The 22,635-nt window shown below is 42.2% G+C and overlaps 1 protein-coding gene across 1 annotated transcript in view; it reads left to right on the top strand.

Moving 5' to 3' along the window:
- The first annotated feature begins 430 nt into the window (after positions 1 to 430).
- The window catches only part of LOC137327001 (potassium voltage-gated channel subfamily E member 2-like), an 88,912-nt gene continuing 66,707 nt past the window's right edge, over positions 431 to 22,635 (top strand). Inside the window, exon 1 of the transcript XR_010964328.1 lies at positions 431 to 563. The gene's annotated coding sequence lies outside the window, so the exon portion shown is untranslated. The remainder of the gene's footprint in view (positions 564 to 22,635) is intronic.

Raw genomic sequence — 22,635 nt, 5'->3', positions numbered from 1 at the left:
GGAGTGTCCCGAGAGAGGAGAGGAGTGTCCCGAGAGCGGAAAGGAGCGTGCCGAGAGAGGAGAGGAGTGTCCCGAGAGCGGAAAGGAGCGTCCCGAGAGCGGAGAGGAGCATCCCGAGAGAGGAGAGGAGCGTCCCGAGAGAGGAGAGGAGCGTCCCGAGAGAGGAGAGGAGCGTCCCGAGAGCGGAGAGGAGTGTCCCGAGTGTGGAGAGGAGTGTGCCGAGAGAGGAGAGGAGCGTCCCGAGTGTGGAGAGGAGCGTGCCGAGAGCGGAGAGGAGTGTCCCGAGTGTGGAGAGGAGCATCCCGAGAGAGGAGAGGAGCGTCCCGAGAGAGGAGAGGAGTGTCCCGAGAGCGGAGAGGAGTGTCCCGAGAGAGGAGAGTAGTGTCCCGAGAGAGGAGAGGAGTGTCCCGAGAGCGGAGAGGAGTGTCCCGAGAGAGGAGAGTAGTGTCCCGAGAGAGGAGAGGAGTGTCCCGAGAGCGGAGAGGAGTGTCCCGAGAGAGGAGAGGAGTGTCCCGAGAGCGGGTCAAGCAACAACAAAACAAAACTGCAGTGTGACGTCACAGGTAAGGCAGGTAGGTGGTTGGAGGTGATATCTCTTCAGTTTTCTTCTTTCTTAGGACTGTGGGCTAAGTAACTTATAGCATAAAACTACATTTAAAAAAAAAACTAAACTTAATTTAATAAATTAGACAAGGCTAGTACTTGGTTCAACCTAAAAATAATTGGATTGGCATTGTAATAATCAATTAAATAAATAAAATAGTTATGACAGGGCAGGAGATGTGTTGCAGCTGCAATATGTGGGAGCTATTGGGCAGTTTTGTCCAGGGCGACTACATCTGCGGTAAATGTCTGCAGCTCGAGGAACTTCGGCTCCGAGTTGAGGAGCTGGAGTCCGAGCTGCAGACATTGCGAGGCATCAGGGAGGGGGAAAGTTACCTGGACACTTTGATCCAGGAGGCAGTCACGCCCCTTAGACTAAATACTGTAGAATTGGTCAGGGACAGGAGGGTGTGACTGCGAGTGAGGCAGATACGGGGATCCAGGAGGTAGCACTGCAGGAGCCTCAGCCTCTGCACTTGTCCAATAGATACGAGGTTCTTGCTGCCCTTGTGGACGAGTGCAGGGACTGCAGGGAGGATGAGCAAACTGGCCACGGCACCGTGGTTCAGGGGGCCATTCAAATGCGGGGAGTATAAAGGTATGTGGTTGTAGTATGCGACAGTATAGTTAGAGGGATAGACACTGTTCTCTGCAGCCAAGAGCGAGAGCCCCGAAGGCTGTGTTGCCTACCCGGTGCCAGGGTTAAGGACATCTCCTCAGGGCTGGAGAGAAACTTGGAGTGGGAGGGGGAGGATCCAGTTGTCATGGTCCACGTAGGTACTAATGACATAGGTAGGACTAAGAAAGAGGTTCTGCTGAGGGTGTTTGAGCAGCTAGGGACTAAACTAAAAAGCAGAAGCACAAAGGTGATAATCTCCGGATTATTACCTGAGCCACGAGCAAATTGGCACAGGGTAAATCAGATCAGAGAGATGAATGCGTGGCTCAAAGATTGGTGTGGGAGAAGTGGGTTTCGATTCATGAGGCACTGGTATCAGTACTGGGGAAAGAGAGAGCTGTTCTGTTGGGACAGGATTCACCTGAACCATGCTGGGACCAGTGTTCTGGCAAACCGAATAACTAGGGCGGTAGAGAAGGCTTTAAACTAAATAGAGGGGGGAGGGCTCAGGTGGGGCGAAGTTTAGATTGATAAAGAGAAAAGACAAGGAAGTAGTACAGGAAAGTGATGGGGGTAATGATAAACAGAGCGTATCAGGAAGGGACAGAGTGTACAAACATATGAGTGCAAGAGCAAATGGGGCCAGGGTAGGAAAGAATGGTAAAAAGACAAAATTAAAGGTTCTTTATCGGAATGCGCACAGCATTCGTAATAAGATCGATGAATTGACAGCACAAATAGAAACAAATGGGTATGATCTCGTGGCCATTACAGAGAAGCGGTTGCAAGGTGACCAAGGTTGGGAGCTAAATATTCACGGTTATTTAACATTTCGGAAGGATAGGAAAAAAGGTAAAGGTAGTGGGGTAGCTCTGTTAATAAAGGATGAAATTGGTATAATAGTGGGAAATGATCTTGGCTCAGAAGATCAAGATGTCGAATCAATTTGGGTGGAGGTAAGAAATAGCAAGGGAAAGAAATCATTGGTGGGAGTAGTATATAGGCCCCCTAACAGTAGCTACACTGCAGGGCAAAATCAGGAAATAAGGGGGGCTTGGAAAAAGGTAATGCAATAATCATGGGCGATTTTAAATTTCACATAGATTGGACAAATCAAATTGGCAAAAATAGGAGTTCATAGAGTGTATTAGGGACTGTTTCTTAGACCAATACGTCGGGGAACCAACCAGGGAACAGGCCATTTTGGATCTGGTAATGATCTCAAAGTAAAGGATCCCTTGGGAAGCAGTGATCATAACATGATAGAATTTCACATCCAGTTTGAGAACAAGGATCTTGGGTCTAAAACTACTGTATTAAACTTAAATAAGAGCAATTATAAAGGAATGAGGGCGGAATTGGCTAAAGTGGACTGGGTAAACAGATTAGACAGTATGATGGTGGATAAGCAGTGGCAAACATTTAAAAAGATATTTTATGACTCGCAACAAAAATATATCCCTGAAAGACTCCACAAAAAGGGTGAACCAATCATGGCTTACTAAGGAAGTCAAGCATGGTATCAGGTTAAAAGAAAAAGCATACAACATGGCAAAGATTACTGGTAAGCCCGAAGACTGGGAATATTTTAAAAACCAGCAAAGGATGACTAAAAGAATAATAAAGAGGGAGAAAATAAATTATGAGAGTAAACTAGCAAGAAATATAAAAACTGACAGTAAAAGCTTCTACAAGTATATGAAAAGGAAGAGGGTAGCTAAAGTAAACATTGGTCCCTTAGAGGATGTGACTGGGGAAATAATAATGGAAAACAAGGAAATGGCAGAGGAATTGAACAGATATTTTGTAACTATCTTCACAGTAGAAGACACTAATAACATACCAATAATAATAGAGAATCAAGGGGCAAAGGGTAGGGAGGAACTAAAAACAATCACTATCACTAGAGAAAAAGTACTAGGTAAACTAATGGGTCTAAAGGCTGACAAGTCCCCTGGACCTGATGGCTTGCTTCTGAGGGTCTTAAAGGAAGTGGCTACAGAGATAGTGGATGCATTGGTTGTAATCTTCCAGAATTCACTAGATTCTGGAAAGGTCCCAGCGGATTGGAAAACCGCAAATGTAACACCCCTATTCAAGAAGGGAGTGAGACAGAAAGCAGGTAACTATAGACCCAATAGCCTAACATCTGTCTTTGGAAAAATGCTAGAATCCATTATTAAGGAAGTAGTATCAGGACATTTGGAGACTCATAATACAATCAAGGAAAATCATCATGGTTTTATGAAGGGGAAATCATGTTTGACAAATTTATTAGAGTTCTTTGAGGAAGTAACGGGCAGGGTGGATAAAGGAGAACCAATGGATGCAGTATATTTGGATTTCCAAAAGGCATTCGATAAGGTGCCACATAAAAGGTTACTGCAGAAGATAAGAGCTCATGGTGATGGGGGTAATATACTGGCATGGATAGAGGATTGGCTAATTAACAGAAAACAAAGAGTCGGGATAAAGGGGTCATTTTCAAAATGGCAATCTGTAACTAGTGGGGCGCTGCAGGGCTCAGTGCTGGGGCCTCAACTATTTACAATATATATCAATGACTTGGATGAAGGAACAGAGCGTCTTGTGGCCAAATTTGCTGCTGATACAAAGATAGGTGGAAAAACAAGTTGCGATGAGGACACAAAGTGTCTGCAAAGGGATATTGACAGGTTAAGCGAATGGGCAAAAATTTGGCAGATGGAGTATAATGTGGGAAAATGTGAAGTCATTTACTTTGGGAGGAAAAATAAAAAAGCAAAATATTATTTAAATGGAGAAATACTACAAAATGCTGTGGTACAGAGGGATCTGGGTGTCCTCGTACATGAAACACAAGAAGTCAACATACAGGTGCAGCAGGTAATCCGGAAGGCAAACGGAATATTGGCCTTTCTTTCTAGGGGGATGGAGTATAAAAGCAGGGAAGTCATGCTACAACTGTACAGGGTGCTGGTGAGACCACATCTGGAGTACTGCATACAGTTCTGGTGCCCTTATTTAAGGAAGGACATACTTGCATTGGAGGCAGTTCAAAGAAGGTTCACTCGGTTGATTCCAGGTATGGAAGGGTTGTCTTATGAGGAAAGATTGAACAGGTTGGTTCTATACTCATTGGAGTTTAGAAGAATGAGAGGAGATTTTATTGAAACATACAAGATTCTGAGGGGACTCGATAGGGTAGATGCTGAGACGATGTTAACCCTCATGGGGGAATCTAAAACTAGGGGGCATAGTCTCAGAATAAGGGGTCGCCCGTTTAAGATGGAAATGAGGAGGAATTTCTTCTCCCAGAGGGTTGTGAATCTTTGGAATTCTTTACCTCAAAAAGCGGTGGAGGCTGAGTCATTGAATACATTCAAGGCTAAGTTAGACAAATTTTTGATCAGCAAGGGAGTCAAAGGATATGGGGAAAAGGCGGGAAAGTGGAGTTGAGGTAAAAATCAGATCAGCCATGATCTCATTCAATGGAGGAGCAGGCTCGAGGGGTTGAATGGCCTACTCCTGCTCCTATCTCTTATGGTCTTATGGTGTAAGGTTCTCAGAGGCTGCACTGGAGGTCTTGGTGTAGGCAGTGAAGAGGAGGAGGGTCATTTTTTTTCCTCAGAGGGCAGAAAGCCCTCCAGGCATATACTAAGTAGGCAGTGGGAAGAGATTGCTGAGTATGTCAATGCCAGGAGCTTTGCACCAAGAACATAGCTGCAATGCCAGAAAAAATTCAATGATCTAACTAGAGTTTTTAAGGTAAGAAGATTGCTCTTATATTTTCTGATGAAAGAAAAGAAAGAAAGAAGGAAGAATTTGCACCTTTCATGACATCAGGGTGTCCCAAAATGCTTCACAATCAATTAAGTACTTTTCAAGTATGGTCACTGTTATAATGTAGGGAAATAGAGCAGCCAATTTGCACACAGCAAGGTTCCACAAACAGCAATGAGATAATGACCGGATACTCTGTTTTGGTGATGTTGATTGAAGGATATATATTGGTCAGGGCAGTGGGAGAAATCCCCTGCTCTTCATCGAATAGTACCAAGGGATCTTTTATGTAAACCTGAGAGGGCAGATAGGGCTTTGGTTTAACGTCTCATCTGAAAGATTCCCTTAGCACTGCACTGAAGCGTCAGCCTAGATTATGCGGCTCAAGTCTCTGGTCCCGCGACCTCCTGACTCCTGAGGTGTGAGTGCCACCACTGACCCAAAAGACAGGATGAATCAAGTGGTATTTAGGTGAAGCAAACTTGAAATTTAAAAGCCCTGAGATCAGAGGAGGATGGTCGCGTTGAAGAAGGTATTTGAGTTCTACTGTTTTGAAATCCAACGAAAGAATGAGTTAGGAGACATTCAACTGAGTCCTGACTTCAACTCTGTGAAAATGCAGGATTAGGAAGAGTTCTCAAAGAACAAGAGAGGAAAATTCAGAAGTCAGAAGCAAAGTAACATATTTCAAAGTAGAGAAGAAAGGTAGTGGAGTGAGGTTGGAGGCTGGTGGGGAGGGAAAGATTATCAATTGCACAAGAAGCTTTATCTTGTATTCTGTCCAGGACCATGTTGTCCAGGTGTGAGAGAGAAGTGCTACAAGAGTCTCCCCAATATGGAAGTGTGTTCAAGACTTGAGTTTGTAGACAGTTAAGAATTATGGAGAGAAAAGAAATATTTGGTATAACAGAGGAAACTAAGCTTCATGGAGAAAGCGTTAGCAATGGAGATGTGGGAGTTCCATTTGAACGTTGCAACAGCAGAAGAAAATGTCTGTTGCAGTGCACAAAAATCTGCTCTTAAGACCTTAGCTTATTTAAACCAAATGACAATAAAATTAGGAATTTGGTGAAAGCAGATTTTTCACTGCCAGTGGGTCTGCTATGACTCACCTTGGAGAAAATGGTGTCCTTGAGGATGCTGGAACCATACAGTATGTTTGTTGGTGGATAACATTATTGTTGTGTCAATGAATAAGGATGATAGTGATTTGGTCATTTTGTAAAAATGAAATGTCTTAATGTTTATTTGTGATTAGAACAATCACTTAGTAGAGATATGCCAAATGTTTGTTGTTTAAATTTAATACGTATTCAAAAAGACAATTGTGACAAATGATTAGGCAAATAGAGGGCATTAAGGGCATGTTGTTTTATGGAGTAAGATGTGACTCTGTTGTTTATGATTACAACAGAAACAAAAACCTCTCAGAAGAGCTTGTTTGCGTTGTGCAATGGGAAGGTTTATTGAGGTCAATGCATTGTTGTATAAAAGAGATAAGAATATTTTCACAATGGCTAATATAGCTGACCAAACAACCATTTCACAAGACCCACTGCTCACATCAAATCAAGTCATACAGATAATTTGGGTTTCAAGGATGGTTGAATGAGCAAAAAGACAAAACCTTGGAGACGATTGTTCGAAGGAAAACAACGAAGGGGAATGACACACGGAAATTTGGAATCTCTTCTGGCAACTTAGGAAGTCCAAAGGCAAATAACAACAGAGAATGCTGGAAATACTCAACAGGTCAGGCAGCATCTGTGGAGAGAGAAACAGAGTTAATGTTTCATTCCCCTGATACAAGATTTCCCAGTGGTTTTGGGAGTGGAGGAGGTCTGGCCTGGTACTTGGGTTGGGGATCCCCTATTGCTACATGGCCAGAGGGGTGGGTTGTACCCCTGGGGTCCACCTGCCTTTCTTCTACCACATTCCAAAGCCAAGGAAGCCTTCTCTGCTTTGCCAGATTTTCCATGCTTCCCTCTCTCTCTGCTATTCTGCTGTAACCATTCACACCTCCTCTGGACCCATATTTTGCTTCTTTACTTGTCCCATTATAACCCTCTTTTGCTTTGCACCATCATTCCTTTTTGTAATTTAATCACTCCTGCCCTCCACTCAATCACAGACCTTCCCTTTGGTTCTTTCCCTACCCCTCCTTTCCTCTGGCTCTGCTATCGCTTAAAGGCTGTTCATTTCTAACATCTTCCACTTCTGACCTGACCTACTGAGTATTTCCAGCATTTTCTGTTTTTATTTCACATTTCCAGCATCTGCAGTATTTTGCTTTCGATTCAAAGTCTAAAGGCCAGGTTGAAGGTCAAACGATAGGAATTAGTCCCAGATTTCTGCTGATTAAATTTGCAAAATTCTATTCATAAAAACTTAGCTCAGATTCAGTTAAAATTAAATAACACAAAAAGCTTCTTATTGTTCTAGAAAATGTAAACTAACATCAATCCTGGATAGCACGTGCACCTCACTGAAACACCTTTCTGCTGTCACCAGAGCCTAACCACGTCACTTTGAAAGTGCATATTTTCAATTTTTTTAAGAGCTCTATGAAAAAGTTACTAAAATACAAAATTCAAATTAGAAATATAAAAATATCCAAATCCATTCTCACAGGTAAAGGCTCCAACCCCACAAAGCCACCCTGGGCATTTTGGCCTAAGGCCGGAGTATTTAGGTCTCGGCAGAGTTTGCTGCTGTTCTGGCACACTTTCCCACTAAAGTTATGGCAGGAGTTTGCTGGAGTAGCCAAGGAACTTTGGCCACATAGTGGTTTTATTTATGTACAGTCCCCACCACTTACACCGTCCACGCTTAATATGGCAGCCGCCTACATTGGCCAAATGGCGCTTACTATTTGTCATCACCATAGGCGTTAATTACATAGGTATCACTTATAACGTATTAAGTGCACCGACTATTCCGGGCAGTTCAATAAGTACTTACCAATTTAAAAGGCTCTGCTGATTTCAGCCAAACTCAGGTCTTCAAGCAGTTTCAATCAGCTGTTCGCACCTCGTTAAAGTGCGATTACCTTAGCGATGAGATTCTGGATGCAACTGCTAACAATTAGGAGACGCAGTTGCTAAGTGAGCTTTCCTGTTTTTTAAAAAAAATGTTGGTTACTTTGCTTTTTTGGTTTTACTGTCCACTGCTTATAGCGAGCAAGTCGGGTTACCACCACTGCACCCACTATAAGTGGTCGGAACTGTACAACTATACAAAAATGAATGAAGATAAAACAGTAACAAAGTCAAATTCAATTCAGCTCTAGGGTCTTTCTCTTCATAGTTAAAAAAAGCAGAAATTATGCAATGTACGTACAACTGGACTATCGTCCACTACTGAGAAAATTAATCCGAAGCACCCCGAGACTTAGAGCACTGTGTGATTCTACCTGCATCATTATTAAGTCATAAGATTGGATCCCAATTCAGGAGAAACTTCTTTACCCAGAGAGTGGTTAGAATGTGGAACTTGCTACCACAGGGAGTAGTTGAGGTGAATAGCATGGATGCATTTAAGGAGAAGCTAGATAAACACACGAGGGAGAAAGGAATAGAAGGATATGCTGATAGGGCTAGATGAAGAGGGAGGACGCTCATGTGGAGCATGAACACCAGCATAGACCAGTTGGGACAAATGGCCTGTTTCTGTGCTGTAAATGCTATGTAGTGTAATTCTAGTCTAGGAAGAAATAAAATACATCCTTGGAGCTTCGACAAGAAAAACAGAGCCTGAAACATCCAAAGTCTGAAGTGGAGGGATAAACACACATTGTAATCTGGGGCTAGGTATTTCCCTTTTTTGAAAAAGGTAGAAATCGACATTTTTTAATCACAATTTATGAATCGCCAAAGGAATTGCAAGAACATATGGTTTTGAAACATGCAATTTCTGAGAATGTGATTTTTTAAATGATAACCAAAAAAATGGCAGCCAAACATGATGCACCTCAAAATAATGATACCTTAGCATTTTTGAAGCATCTAACAAGGTGCTTGCCCAGTATAAATGTTGAAAGTTTATTAATGTAGCTGTGCACTGTGCAATATTTGTGGATTACGGCTCAATGAAAATTGCTAAAATGATCTATTAAGTAAAAAGTTCTTGCATATACTGGCAACCTTTTGTAATAGAGTCTTTCAATTAGATCCTTTTGGGTGGAGAGGCGGGCTTCAAATTCACTAAGGAAGTAACATGCATTGCAATTTGCCATTGAATGAGTGAGTGCCATGTTAAATACTTGGACCTGGCAGCGGTCCAGAAAAAGCTGTATGCTAGGACATGCATGTTCTACCAGGAGCATTAACCTCCCTTTTCTCTTTCAGATTTTGACCTGGTCTTGTGTTTCCAGCGTTTTCTGATTTGCTTCACATTTCCAGGTTTTCATTTTATCTTCAGTTCACACATGTCTTAATGTGGTTGTAACTGAAGTGACATCACATTCCAAATGGATATCTAACTGTATTTCCAATTTTAAGAGCTTGTGGCTGAAGATAGAAGGTTCTGTCCAGTTTGCTGATCCATCTTGATCAGGGAGGCCATTCCAATAGTTGTCAGTTAATCTGCTAACTTTTCCAATATTCATACTATAATAGTAGTGAGGGAGGAGATGGAAATTGTTTTCAAAGCCAATTCAAAATTCTGTAACATAACTTAGTTGGTGACATTTTGCACTCAGTACATTTGCAAGACTTGCCTATGGCCCCATAATTGGGAAGAGTCTCACTTATGAGATTGCAATCTCCAACCTCAGGATCATGACCTCAAGTATTCTCTCTTTATTTCTGTCACTAGAGAATGAGAGAAAGTAAGGGTGGGCTATTCTAGTATCCACAGCACTACACAGTCTTAATCAAATAGACACCCTGAGGGAGAAATTGGTCCTCATTGCACCCTCTTCCTGGTGGAAAATGGGTAAAAAGGAACCAAATTCCAGGCAAAACATCCCGTGCCCCAAAGGTGCCTGATATACATGCAACCCCATATTGTGTTGGGTCATATTCAGGCGTCCCTGGTGGCTGCCTAAAACAGGCATTAGGCCCCTTGAATATATTAATGAGGGACCTAATGGCTATTTAGGGATCTTTCCACAAAATTCACCAGCACTGAGCTCCCATTTCTCCAAATCTTTCTGTGATCTCTGTAACCACCAGGGGCAATTTCATAAGACATCTATCCTCATTAAGGTTGACTCACTTCTCAATTTCCTCTTTCAGGCACTCCCCTCCTTCTCTCTCCATAAGCAACCCCCGTAGTACTTTACAGACATCCATTCAGTATAGAGTCCCAGTGGGCAACTGTGCAGCAAAAATCCTCAGACCGCATCCGTTGCCACCAGGTTTAAACTACCCCGGCCCCACTAGTAGTCTTTTGGCAGGACCGCCACCGGCTGAAATGCTTTTCCTGCAGCATCGCCCAGAAGTGATTTTGTGACCTCTCCCCCTGCCCTATCTCTCCCCTTCCGTTTTCTCACCACCCCTCAGAGATCTTATTGAAACATATAAGATTCTGAAGGGACTCGATAGGGTAGATGCTGAGAGGATGTTACCCCTCATGGGGGAATCTAAAACTAGGGGGCATAATCTCAGAATAAGGGGTCGCCCGTTTAAGACAGAAATGAGGAGGAATTTCTTTTCCCAGAGGGTCGTGAATCTTTGGAATTCTTTACCCCAAAAAGCTGTGGAGGCTGAGTCATTGAATACATTCAAGGCTGAGTTGGACAAATTTTTGATCCGCAAGGGAGTCAAAGGATATGGGGAAAGGGCGGGAAAGTGGAGTTGAGGTAAAAATCAGATCAGCCACGATCTCATTAAATGGAGGAGCAGGCTCGAAGGGCCAAATGGCCTACACCTGCTCTTATCTCTTATGGTCTTATGGTCCCTCCCTGCCTCCTTTCCTGCTCCTATCTGCCTCCTCCTTTTCCCCTCTCCCACATTAGTTCCATTATTCCGCACCTTCTAGCCTTGCTCAACCTGAAAAATTCTAATTGGTCTTGATTACCCTGGTGCATTGCCATGGGAAATCAACTAGTAGTATTATAAGAATAGTATGTGTGCATTTTGCCCATCAAAATTCATTCATTACACTTGGACTCTTCCTACGTTGCTACACACAAATTTGGCAGCACACTCGCAGCTGATTTATTCAAATTTCATATTAATAAAGGAATGACAAATCAGAACTTTATACCTATGATCAGAGAACAAAGTCTACCAATAAAAGTAAAAGCAGAATCAGATCACTCAAAAAAATCAAATCCTTTTGACTGCAACAAATCAGAATTCTGTAACATAGAAGTGTCGAAATTTTACCAATTAAAAATACCCAGAAACAGAAACAAACTTTTCTTTCTCTGAAATTCAAATCCCTGTGCAGATTGATAGTATACGTCTGCTGGATGTTGCTGTCACCATCATTATAGTGTGAACACGTTACTGGGCTGGTTCCTATGCCCGTTAGGCAATATGCTAGGTTTTTCTACCCATTCATAGTCAATGGGAAGAAAATCTAGCCTATTCCTTTGTTTTGTATCCCTCAGTGCACTTTATATAAGAACATAAGCAATAGGAGCAGGAGTAGGCCACATGGCCCCTCGAGTCTGCTTCGCCATTCAATCAGATCATGACTGATCTTTGATCTTAATTCCAATTTCCTGCCCAATCCCCATATCCCTTGATTCCCCTAGAGTCCAGCAATCTTTCTATCTCAGCCTTGAATATATTCAATGACTCAGCATCCACAGCCCTCTGGGGTAGAGAATTCCAAAGATTCGCAACCCTCTGAGTGAAGAAATTCCTTCTCATCGCAGTCTTAAATGGCCAACCCCTTACTCTGCGACTATGCCCCCCTAGTTCTAGACTCTCCAGTAGAACCTCTCAGCATCTACCCTGTCAAGCCCCCTCGGAATCTTATATGTTTCAATAAGATCACCTCTCATTCTTCTAAACTCCAGAGAGTATAGGCCCATTCTACTTTCTGCCTTACTTGGCTAATTCATCTTTGCCTAATTCTTTATAATTGTTTATAACATTTATCTGTTCCTCTAATTCCCTCTTTCTGCCTAATGAAGACAATTTTTTTTTGTTCAGGTGTTTACAATAACCTAACCTTATGGGAAACAGCTGAGGCATTCCTATAAAGTCTGCTAATACGCTATCCATCTCAGAAATGGATTCCATTTTGTATGCAGCCATGCAAGAGTGAGAAATTTAGATACCAGACTGTGAAGGCAAACATCTCCAATTTGTAATTTCAACAAAACATGAAAGTCATCAAGTTTCACAGATTGTTGTCCAGTTCATCATCACTAAAGATAACTGGTTTGGGCTGATCCACTGAAGGTTTTGCAGATCCCTTAACAAAAATGAAGCTATACTACTACTGGCCTTGGGAAGGTTCAGGCTGTGAGATGCTAATAGCTTCTGTCCACTGTCTTGTAGCTGTATCCTGGCACTCACTCCTAATGATGGAGGGAACAATATTTTATCTTCTCCCAAGCAAGGTTTAGCCAGGCTGCTAATGTTTTCCTTAACTGCTTTAATATATTTCTCAACCAGGACAATTGCTTGTTTAACCTGCTCTATAGACACCATCAACAAGTTCATAGAAAAGATAGTTCTTGCTGTAAGGCTCAGGTATTTGATAGCAAGGCTTGGATATTCCAGCTCCCTGACATTAGCTACTGGCAAACTCAAGGCATCGTATCAGTCTTCATACTCTTGAAGGTTGGCTTGATTTTCTGGTTCTGCCCTCCTTTTGGTGGTATCCATTCTTACTGATCTGTTAGGGAAATCGGTTGTTACACGTAAATAGTGACATATGGCAAGGTTGATCCACTCCTCTAAATACCTTTGTGATTTCAAGAAAACTGACCAAGAACTTTTTTTTTCTTCTGAACTGTTAACACAATGAAAGGAAATGCACTCACTCACAGAAACAATTGCAGGAATCTGTTTCCTAAATCCTAAATTGGATTTTTCTGTTGAACAAATGATTAATTAATACTTGTTGACAAGGGTTGAATGTTCAACAAGGCAATGTTGAAGTTCCCAAATTGACTAATTTCAATAGCTTTTGCAATGAAACTTTTTATCCTTTATATTTTGGATTGTACTATTAAAGATTCTGGAGATTATATTGTGCTTTAAACAAAAGTGTTTTCAAAAGGACAAAGTAAGGAAAGTGAAGTACAGCTGTTTTATTGTTATTTGTTTTATTTGTATAGTCAAATTGAATCAGATTGGTTTTGTGAACATTATCCATTAGCTTGATTTAGAAAACAGGTTTCAATTTGAATGTGAGCTATATGGAAGGCCACCGATTTGTGTTTTTCGTGGAAACACGCACGGAATCATGGAATACGCTCCCTAAAACACTATTGCTGCTCTGGCCTTTTTTGATGCACTTGTTGATTTTGTTATCCAACTGTGCCTCACAACTGAATACAGTGCCCAGATATGTAAAACTATTCATAGTATTATCCTCGTACCCCCCCAACCCCCCTCATGACTTTATGTTCATTGTAAGTTTGACCTGGTGCATCTAGAGTTCATAGCTTTGGTCTTTATGAAGTTGGTGGTCAATCTATAATGCAAAGCTGACCCAGCAAACCAATTAATAACATACTATAAATTGGCTTCAGAATGGGAAATTTAGTTCAGCCATCAATGAATTCAAGTTAATGAATGGCATGTTGCCGTATCTCAGTTTTGGCCATTAATCTACTGAAGTTGAAAATGCCATTACCTGTCCAGAATTATAGATAGATGTCACTTTTCTACAACTATATCAATATGCAATGGACTTAACAGATTTGTTGCATCAATATATATTTCTGTAAAGATAGTATAAGCAAAATGTACAATATGAACAAAATGTATGACTGCATCAATATGTAAATCAGTGTAATCTACTTTTTTTCCCCCAATATACACCACAGATATATCAGATTAGACATTCCCAAAATAATCGACTGATCATGCAAGGCTTCGTAATGCTAACATAACATAACTGAACTTGAACCTACTGCTTTCTAGGCTCTGAGGTGAGCACTCTACCAATTGACCAGCAACACAATTACAGTGGGAGATTTATCCCTACATGCTCTACAGTATGAGTTGCCATAATTTGGGCTTCTCCTAAGACTCTCTTTATTTGTACTCACAGCAGCAGGGTAGTTTTCTCTGTCTCCTACAAATTTTCTGCATAAAGTCAATAGATTAGTGAGCCATGGAATTATAATTGTTCTTTTAATGTTTCCTATATTACAACAGTGATTCCACTTCAAAACTACTTCATTGGTTGTAAAGCACTTTGGGACTTCCTGAGGTTGTGAATTGGGCTGTGTAAATGCAAGTTCTTTTTTATCTTGAAGTACAATTTGAAAGATGTACAGGATGCTTATCTTACCATCTTGATTGCTCCAATAAGCTGAAAATCACCACACTGATAGACCATATATTTCAAGTTATATTTATTGTAGGACAGAAATGTATATAGGAGCAAAATAAATCAGCAGATGAAGAGCAATACTATATTTAGCTTTACCTAAACAAATGAGAATCAAATGACAGAGTCCTTTTTCAGAAACCTCTGGCTGGGTCTTGGATAAATATAACATTATTCCAATTTAAACTCAAACATTGAGCTCCAGGAAATGCAAATCTGGAGCACGAATGGTGTGTGACTACTTTTGTGCTAAATCTGTTTGTATATTACTACTTTTGTGCTAAATCTGTTTGTATATTAATGCTGTGTTAGCACTGCACTGGTGTCTGCCCAGATTGCATGCTCAAGTCAGAGGTGAGAGTGATATTAACTGATGCAATGCTGACTCTGGAAAGAAATCTATCAGTTGCTACTTAAAAGGCAAAAACACAGGATCAGTGCATTAGATCAAAATGTCCTGAAGATATTAAATATCAGCAATCTTTGTTCATGAAAGAACCTGTCTGCTCTGCACTGGTAGGTATTGGAAGAATTACAGCTAACCGTAGGGTAGGCAATACTGGCTGCACAAGGCAGGCCTGACTGGTGAAAGCAAATTCAATGTGGTGGAACCCGCATCCTACCAGCCATACACAGAATCATAGAATGGTTACAGCACAGAAGGAGGCCATTCGTCCCATCGAGTTCGTGCTGGCTCTTCACAAGAGCAATCCAGCTATTCCCACTCCCCTGCCCTTTCTCCATTGCCCTGCAATTTTTTTCCCTTCAAGTACTTATCCAATTCCCTTTTGAAAGCCATGATTGAATCTGCTTCCACCACCCCCTCGGGCAATGCATTCCAGATCATAACCACTCGCTGTGTAAAAAAGCTTTTCCTCATGTCGCCTTTGGTTCTTCTACCAATCACCTTAAATCTGTGTCCTTTGGTTCTTGACCCTTCCACCAATGGGAACAGTTTCTATCAACTCTGTCTAGACCCTTCATGATTTTGAATACCTCTATCAAATCTCCTCGCAGCCTTCTCTGCTCTAAGGAGATTTCTGCATAACTTTTCTTGTAACTGTTAAATAGATGAGCTGGGCATACTTTGTGATGGGCCCAATAATATGGTTCCAGAGACTGCTGCTGTGTGGGTGCTGCCTGCACCACCTGCACACTGAGCTCATCTTGATCAATAAAGTGGGGTCAGCTCATTTAAGTACATTTTTGGCGCACAGTGCGTGATGTGTGGGAGGACGTAGGAGTCAGGTGGTGGAATATCCAACACTAGCAGCGCTTAAAGACACTACTTGGGAGTTGTTACTGCAGGAAGTGCTACACAAAAGGATGGATCTTTTTGGAGTGGAGGGGCACCCTCCAGTCAAGAGTACTGCCAGACCAGCCTGGTTGCAGGTTATTGAATTATGTAAATGGTTGTCTCAGCTGTGGCCTGAAACTGGGAACTGGTGAGGAAGAAATGTTGAAACTTTCATGGTAAATGCTCACTTTGCATAGTTTAACAATTTTTTTTTTACAAGGCATTTTAATCATACTTCACGGTAAGCTTGGTGGAACATCACAAAGAGAGAATGCATGGCACTCTGCCAACAATTCATCAACTTTCCAAATGCACCGACACATATAAAGAAAGAAAGACTTGCATTTAGATAGTACCTTTCGTGATGTCCCAAAGCACTTTACAACCAATGAAGTACTTATTTTGAAGTGTAGTCACTTTTGTAATGTAGGAAACACAGCAGCCAATTCATGCACAGCAAGGTCCCACAAACAACAACTTGACAATGACCTGGTAATCTGTTTTAGTGATGTTGGTTGAGGGATAAATGTTGGCCAGGACATTGGAGAGAACTCCCCTGCTCTTCTTCGAAATAGTGCCATGAGATCTTTTACTTCCACCAGAGAGGGGACTCTAGGCCTCGGTTCAACGTCTCATCTGAAAGATGGCACTTCCGACAGTGCAGCACTCTCTCAGAACTGTACTGAGGTGTCAGTCAGACACTCTGGAGTGTGGACTTGAACACACAACCTTCTGACTCAGAGGCAAGAGTGCTACCACTGAGTTATGGCAAACACCCTAGCAAGCCATTCAGTTGTATCAAACCACTACAAAGAATCACCTTCACCACACGGACTGCAGCGGTTTAAAAAGAAGGCCCACACCACCTTCCCTGGGAAACTAGAGATGGGCAATAAATGCTGGCCAGTGACGCCCACAACCGAGAATAAATTTTTAAAAATTCCAATAGCCCCGAATCCAATTTGTTGACAAGAACCTGTCTAGTTCCTTCTTGAAACCTGTGACGGTTTTTTGTCCCACCACCCGTGCCGATAATCAGTTCCACATACTTACTAACCTTTTGGTTAAAAAGTTCCTCCTGCATTTACTATTTTCTTTTGTTGTCCTTAATTTGTAAATATGATTCTTTCTGTCTAAATTCTGTACGTGGCAGATAAGCTTACTTGGATCCAATTTACACAAACCTTTCATAATTTTGAACACTTCTATCATATCCCCTCTTAGTCTTTTCTTTTCAAGAGGGAAAAGGCCCAGGGTAGTCAGTCTTTCGTCATACCCCACGCCCTTAAGTTGTGGGATCAACTGTGTAGCCCTGTATAATCCTTATTGATCATCTAAGATAGAAACACACCTGTCTGACATATGTCCTCTGATCCTCCTCTGGCTCCTTCTCAAGCTGCAGATACAGTGGAATGCCCGAAGGCATACCCATATAGGCAGCGCACAATGAAACGTCTGTGGGGAAAAAGGCAGAGGTAGCACATGACAGCAGCTTTTTGAAGCTTGAGGGAATATTAATTTGTGGCAAAAAATCTAAACGGCAAAGCAGGTAAACAGCTGAACAACAAAGATGCACCAACATCAATTGGAAAAAATACACCACAGGTACTCATAGAAAGTCCAAACACTTTAAGGGGTTGAATGGCCTACTCCTTTTCCTATGAGAGGGAGGTGCTGGAAGTCTTAACGCGCATCAAGGTAGATAAATCTCCGGGACCTGATGAAATGTATCCCAGGACGTTATGGGAGGTTAGGGAGGAAATTGCGGGTCCCCGAGCAGAGATATTTGAATCATCGACAGCTACAGGTGAGGTGCCTGAAGATTGGAGGGTAGCAAATGTTGTGCCTTTGTTTAAGAAGGGCGGCAGGGAAAAGCCTGGGAACTACAGACCGGTGAGCCTGACATCTGTAGTGGGTAAGTTGTTAGAGGGTATTCTGAGAAACAGGATCGACGGGCATATGGAGAGGCAGGGACTGATTAGGAACAGTCAGCATGGTTTTGTGAGAGGAAAATCATGTCTCACAAATTTGATTGAGTTTTTTGAAGGGGTAACCAAGAAGATAGATGAGGGCTGTGCAGTAGACGTGGTCTACATGGACTTTAGCGAAGCCTTTGACAAGGTACCGCATGGTAGGTTGTTACATAAGGTTAGATCTCACGGGATCCAAGATGAGGTAGCCAATTGGATACAAAATTGGATTGACGACAGAAGACAGAGGGTGGTTGTAGAGGGTTGTTTTTCAAATTGGAGGCCTGTGACCAGCGGTGTGCCTCAGGGATCGGTGCTGGGTCCGCTGTTATTTGTTATTTATATTAATGATTTGGATGAGAATTTAGGAGGCATGGTTAGTAAGTTTGCAGATGACACCAAGATTGGTGGCATTGTGGACAGTGAAGAAGGTTATCTAGGATTGCAACGGGATCTTGATAAATTGGGCCAGTGGGCCGATGAATGGCAGATGGAGTTTAATTTAGATAAATGTGAGGTGATGCATTTTGGTAGATCGAATCGGGCCAGGACCTACTCCGTTAATGGTAGGGCGTTGGGGAGAGTTATAGAACAAAGAGATCTAGGAGTACAGGTTCATAGCTCCTTGAAAGTGGAGTCACAGGTGGATAGGGTGGTGAAGAAGGCATTCGGCATGCTTGGTTTCATTGGTCAGAACATTGAATGCAGGAGTTGGGATGTCTTGTTGAAGTTGTACAGGGCATTGGTGAGGCCACACTTGGAATACTGTCAACAGTTCTGGTCACCCTATTATAGAAAGGATATTATTAAACTAGAAAGAGTGCAGAAAAGATTTACTAGGATGCTACCGGGACTTGATGGTTTGACTTGTAGGGAGAGGTTGGATAGACTGAGACTTTTTTCCCTGGAGAGTAGGAGGTTTAGGGGTGATCTTATAGAAGTCTATAAAATAATGAGGGGCATAGATAAGGTAGATAGTCAAAATCTTTTCCCAAAGGTAGGGGAGTCTATAACGAGGGGGCATAGATTTCAGGTGAGAGGGGAGAGATACAAAAGGGTCCAGAGGGGCAATTTTTTCACTCAAAGGGTGGTGAGTGTCTGGAACGAGCTGCTAGAGGCAGTAGTAGAGGCGGGTACAATTTTGTCTTTTAAAAAGCATTTGGACAGTTACCTGGGTAAGATGGGTATAGAGGGATATGGGCCAAGTGCAGGCAACTGGGACTAGCTTAGTGGTATAAACTGGGCGACATGGACATGTTGGGCCGAAGGGCCTGTTTCCATGTTGTAAACTTCTATGTTAAGAGCAAAGACCCACTATGAGAGAAGTGGCCTTTTGTGCCTTTTATATGGGTTCTGAGTGTCTTGAGTGCTTTGTCTTGAGTTTGCATTATGGATCATCGTCCTCATTTACACATGTTGCAGGTTGTTGATGAGTGTACCCCATGATTGCTAAGATCTCAGATTTCTGTGCCATCAGAATCATAGAATCATAGAATGGTTACAGCATAGAAGGAGGCCTTTCGGCCAATCGAGCCTGTGCCGGCTCTTTGTAACAGCAATCCAGTTAGTCCCATTCACCCGCTTTTTCCTCGTAGCCCTGCAAATTTTTTCCCTTCAAGTACTTATCCAATTCCTTTTTGAAAGCCACAATTGAATCTGCTTCCACGACCCTTTCAGGCAGCGCATTCCAGATCATAACTACTCGCTGTGTAAAAAGATATTTCCTCATGTTACCTTTGGTTCTTTTGCCAATCACCTTAAATCTGTGTCCTCTGGTTACCGATCCTTCCAACAATGGGAACAGTTTCTCTTTATTTACTTTATCTAGACCCTTCATGATCTTGAACACTTCTATCAAATCTCCTCTTAATCTTCTCTGCTCTAAGGAGAGCAACCTCAGCTTCTCCAGTCTATCCACGTAACTAAAGTCCCTCATCCCTGGAACCATTCAGACTGGAGGGAGGTCTACAGTGGTGTTCCCAAGGAGTCAGTACTGGGACCACTGCATTTTTTGATATTAATGAACTAGGCTTGGGTGTACAGGGCACAATTTCCAAATTTGCAGATGACACAAAACTTGGAAGTGTAAACTTGGAACTGCATCCTCTCTAAGGCCTTCACATCCTTCCTAAAGTGCAGTGCCCAGAATTGGACACAATACTCCAGCTGTGGCCGAACCAATGTTTTAGAAAGGTTCAACATAACGTCCTTGCTTTTGTACTCTATGCCTCTATTTATAAAACCAAGGGTCCTGTACGTTTTTTTAACTGCTTTCACAGCCTGACCTGCCATCTTCAAAGATTTGTGCACATATATCCCCAGGTCTCTCTGTTCCTGCACCTCCTTTAGAAATGTACCATTTAGTTTATATTGCCTCTCTCATTCTTCCTGCCAAAATGCATCACTTCACACTTCTCTGTGTTAAATTTCATCTACTGTGTGTCCGCCCATTCCACCAGCCTGTCTATATCCTCCTGAAGTCTATCACTATCCTCCTCACTGTTTACTACACTTCCAAGTTTTGTGTCATCTGCAAATTTGGAAATTGTGCCCTGTACACCCAAGCCTAGTTCATTAATATCAAAAAATGCAGTGGTCCCAGTACTGACTCCTTGGGAACACCACTGCAGACCTCCCTCCAGTCTGAAAAACAACCGTTCATCGCTATTCTCTGTTCCCTGTCATTTAGGCAATTTCATATCCATGCTGTCACTGCCTCTTTTATTCCAGGGGCTTCAATTTTGCTGACAAGCCTATTATGTGACACTTTATCAAACGCCTTTTGAAAGTTCATATGCACAACATCAACCACATTGCCCTCATCAACCCTCTCTAATACCTCATTTAAAAACTCAATCAAGTTAGTTAAACACGATTTGCCTTTAACAAATCCGTGCTGGCTTTCCTTCATTAATCTACAATTGTCCAAGTGACTATTAATTTTGTCCTGGGTTATCGTTTCTAAAAGCTTCTCCACCACCGAGGTTAAACTGACTGGTCTATAGTTGCTGGGTTTATCCTTGCATCCTTTTTTGAAGAAGGGAGTAACTTTTGCAATTCTCCAGTCCTCTGGCACCACCCTCGTATTTAAGGAAGATTGGAAGATTATAGCCAGCTCCTCTGCAATTTCCACCCTTATTTTCCTCAACAACCTACAATGCATCCCATCCGGACCGGGTGACTTATCTACTTTAAGTACAGTTAGCCTTTCTAGTACCTCCTCTTTATCAAATTTTAGCCCATCCAGTATCTCACTTACATCTTCCTTTACTGTGACTTTGGCAGCATCTTCTTCCTTGGTAAAGACAAATGCAGAGTATTTATTTAGTACCTCAGCCATGCGCTCTGCCTCTATGCGTAGATCTGCTTTTTGGTCCCTAATTGGCCCCACCCCTCCACTTACTACCCGTTTACTTTGATATGCCTTTGGAAGACTTTTGGATTCCCTTTTATGTTAGCCACCAGTCTATTCTCAAAATCTCTCTTTGCCGCACTTATTTCCCTTTTCTCTTCTCCTCTGTACTTCCTATATTCAGGCTGGTTCTCACTTGTATTATCAACCTGGCATCTGTCATACGCCCCCTTTTTCTGCTTCATCTTACTCTCTATCTCTTTCATCATCCAGGGAGCTCTGGCTTTGGTTGCCCTATCTTTCCCTCTCATGGGAATGTAACTAGACTGTACCTGGCCCATCTCCTCTTTAAAGGCTGCCTATTGTTCGATTACAGTTTTGCCTGCCAATATTTGATTCCAATTTACCCGGGCCAGATCCGTTCTTAACCCACTGCAATGGCCCTCCTCCAATTAAGTATTTTTATTCTAGGTTGCTCCTTGTCCTTTTCCATAACTAATCTAAACCTTATGATACTATGATCACTGTTCCCTAAATGTTCCCCCACTGACACTTGCCACTTGCTCCACTTGACCCACAAGGAGTATAATTTAGATAAAATGGAGTTTAATTTAGATAAATGTGAGATGATGCATTTTGGTAGATCGAATCGGGCCAGGACCTACTCCGTTAATGGTAGGGCGTTGGGGAGAGTTATAGAACAAAGAGATCTAGGAGTACAGGTTCATAGCTCCTTGAAAGTGGAGTCACAGGTGGATAGGGTGGTGAAGAAGGCATTCGGCATGCTTGGTTTCATTGGTCAGAACATTGAATGCAGGAGTTGGGATGTCTTGTTGAAGTTGTACAGGGCATTGGTGAGGCCACACTTGGAATACTGTCAACAGTTCTGGTCACCCTATTATAGAAAGGATATTATTAAACTAGAAAGAGTGCAGAAAAGATTTACTAGGATGCTACCGGGACTTGATGGTTTGACTTGTAGGGAGAGGTTGGATAGACTGAGACTTTTTTCCCTGGAGAGTAGGAGGTTTAGGGGTGATCTTATAGAAGTCTATAAAATAATGAGGGGCATAGATAAGGTAGATAGTCAAAATCTTTTCCCAAAGGTAGGGGAGTCTATAACGAGGGGGCATAGATTTCAGGTGAGAGGGGAGAGATACAAAAGGGTCCAGAGGGGCAATTTTTTCACTCAAAGGGTGGTGAGTGTCTGGAACGAGCTGCTAGAGGCAGTAGTAGAGGCGGGTACAATTTTGTCTTTTAAAAAGCATTTGGACAGTTACCTGGGTAAGATGGGTATAGAGGGATATGGGCCAAGTGCAGGCAACTGGGACTAGCTTAGTGGTATAAACTGGGCGACATGGACATGTTGGGCCGAAGGGCCTGTTTCCATGTTGTAACTTCTATGATTCTATATGATTCTATGATTCTATGAGGAGGCAAAGCCTGATGCGCAGCAGCACTATGGGTGTTGATGCGAATAATGTATTATCGGCCCTACGACCGATAACCTATGCTGCTGTTTAAGTTGAGGTGAAAGTGGAATAGTTAAAAAGTTAAAATGGCA

Source organism: Heptranchias perlo, chromosome 11 (assembly GCF_035084215.1).
Source record: "Heptranchias perlo isolate sHepPer1 chromosome 11, sHepPer1.hap1, whole genome shotgun sequence".
Taxonomy (NCBI): Eukaryota; Metazoa; Chordata; class Chondrichthyes; order Hexanchiformes; family Hexanchidae; genus Heptranchias; species Heptranchias perlo.
Note: the sequence above shows the minus strand (reverse complement) of the source record. Positions and strands in the feature narration are given on the sequence as shown.